The 2,455-nt window shown below is 49.9% G+C and overlaps 1 non-coding gene across 1 annotated transcript; it reads right to left on the bottom strand.

The window, feature by feature from the left end:
* Positions 1-229: 229 nt before the first annotated feature.
* trnae-uuc (transfer RNA glutamic acid (anticodon UUC)) lies at positions 230-301 on the bottom strand. Its single transcript has one exon. It is a non-coding gene; the product is annotated as a tRNA-Glu (tRNA).
* Positions 302-2,455: the final 2,154 nt, after the last annotated feature.

Genomic DNA, 2,455 nt, shown 5'->3' with positions numbered 1-2,455 from the left:
GCGAACAGTCAATGGTAAATTCAAAACAGCGTCGACAGGAAAACAACACACAGGAACCAAGTACTTAGCTACAGAAGCAATGATCCCTACACACACAAACAAGCCTGAATCAGGACACTATTTCAAAGAGGCAACACACACTGCAGTAGCCAGTAACGACGAAGACCAATAAGGAACTGTACAGCGCATTGAAGGAGAATGGGTAGGCAAAAGATCCACTGAGAAATACTTCCCTGACCGGGAATCGAACCCGGGCCGCAGCGGTGAAAGCGCCGAATCCTAACCACTAGACCACCAGGGAGACAGCAGCGCCGCCTCACAGCTCTAATGTAAATTGCTTCCCTGCCCGGAAATCGAACCTGGGCCACGATCGTGAGAAGGCTTCCACCAATGTCAATGCCATTGCTCCCGATGCGGTCTCCTCTACATTGGGGAGACTGGAGACTCCTCGCAGAGTCAAGTCACAGCGCTTGAGGGAACATCTCCACGACACCCGCAGCAATCAACTCCACCACCCTCTGGCCCAACATTTCAACCCCCCTCCCACTCTGCCGAGAACATGCAGGTCCTGGGCCTCCTCCATCGCCGCTCACTCCCCACCCGATGCCTGAAGGAAGAACGCCCCACCTTTCGCCTCGGATAAATTCAACCCCAGGACATCAATGTGGACTTCACCAGTTTCCTCATTTCCCTTCCCCCCACCTTACCTCAGTTCCAACCTTACAGCTCAGCGCTGTCCTCATGACCTGTCCTACCTGCCAATCTCCCTTCTCAACTGTTCGCTCCACCCTCCTCTCTGACCTGTCACCTCCATCCCCACCCCCATTCACCTATTGTACTCTTTGCTACCTTCGGCCCAGCACCCCCCAATTTATAGCGCCATCCCTGGAAGCGTCCTGCCTCTATTCCTGATGAAGGGCTTAAGCCCGAAATGTCGATTTTCCTGCTCCTCGGAAGCTGTCTGACCTGCTGTGCCTTTCCAGCACCACTCTGATCAAAACTCTGGTTTCCAGCATCTGCAGTCCCCACTTTTGCCGACCCAATAAACCCAGTGTGACGATTTCACATCAACAAACTGACACTAGCAGACACAACGTCTGCAGAAACCCTAGCCACATTACTTTACATTAAAGACATCTGTGAAATGATTTCCAGATAACTCAACCCTCTCAGCATTAAACAACGGCTAGTGAACCTTAAATACCCTATACAAACAACCCGCAAACGAATGTTATTTACAAAATACCATACAAGGAAATACATGAACTCTGCCGCACAGTTCTCTGTGGCAAGAAATGCTCGGATGAGATAAGGAAGATTTTTTCAGCCAAAACGAATCGACACTAACTGGACAGCCATTTAAAATCAACGCTGTCAGGCCAGGATGGAAGACCAGAAGGGATAATCAGTTTTCTTATTTCCTGAAGGTTTACAAAGCTGAGACTGGGTTTTGGTGTTTGTTCCCTTTCCATTCCCAGGAGCCGCAGTGGTTGGGGCGGTGAGTTGGGGAAAGTGAAATGTGCCCGTGAGCAGCGTGTGGGGCTCTTTCAGCTTCCCCTCCTCTGACAGCGCTGTGACGTGACTCTGATGTTCTCAGGGACACTGACTGACGCGAGACAGTGAAAAGAGTCTCGTTCCTGCAGATCAGGAATTCAAACCGTATGCCGGCTTCAGGACAATGAGAAAGATTAATTGGGGTGTGTGAAGAAGCTGTGAGCTGCATTTCAAACAGGTAGGTGGAGTCAGATGCGTCATCCATTGCGCCCCCGGCCCTGTGCGGACCTGACGCCGCCATGCTGCAGAGTTCTGACGTTATACGGACATGCACAGCAATGGGAACATTCACAAGGTGAACAGCCAAAGATAATCACCATCACTGCTTCCCTTCCATCGACCCAACTTTGTGAAGCAGTATCTTTCACTGGCAAATAAAACACCTTTGTCCTCAGGTGCCTGCCTCATTTCGACCACGACTTCACGCCCCTCACTGTTCTCGTCTCATTTCCAAACACTTGGCCCATATCCTCAAAAGCAGCTCTGGGGATATCTGCTTGATCCACCCTGACAGGCAGTGGGTTGCAGATTCCCGATCAGTCCCAATGTGATTGAAATATTTAAACCCCTCCACTGATTTGCATCTTTAAAAAACCGTGGAACAATCTCCCTTTCTTTCTGACGGTAGTTCTCAACTGTAGTCGGCAGGGTTCACACCTGCGTGGGGAACCCGCAATGGATTTCATGTCCATCGCATTCACCACTCTGCCCACCAATACAGAACCACACTGACAGCTTCATTTCCCAGGTCTCTCTGCCTGTGGAGCTGAGAAAGAGTAAATCATTGCAGAGTTTGTTTGAATCCAATCACTTCACAGTTTTCGAAAGGGTTAAATATCTGCAAATGGCGATTCTGGGTGTTTCATCCCGAAAGATGAAATGGACGTTCAGTTAAAAGCAA

Source organism: Chiloscyllium plagiosum, unplaced genomic scaffold (genome assembly GCF_037043375.1).
Source record: "Chiloscyllium plagiosum isolate Xiang-an unplaced genomic scaffold, Cpla_swu_hap1 HiC_scaffold_27, whole genome shotgun sequence".
Classification (NCBI taxonomy): Eukaryota; Metazoa; Chordata; class Chondrichthyes; order Orectolobiformes; family Hemiscylliidae; genus Chiloscyllium; species Chiloscyllium plagiosum.
Note: the sequence above shows the minus strand (reverse complement) of the source record. Positions and strands in the feature narration are given on the sequence as shown.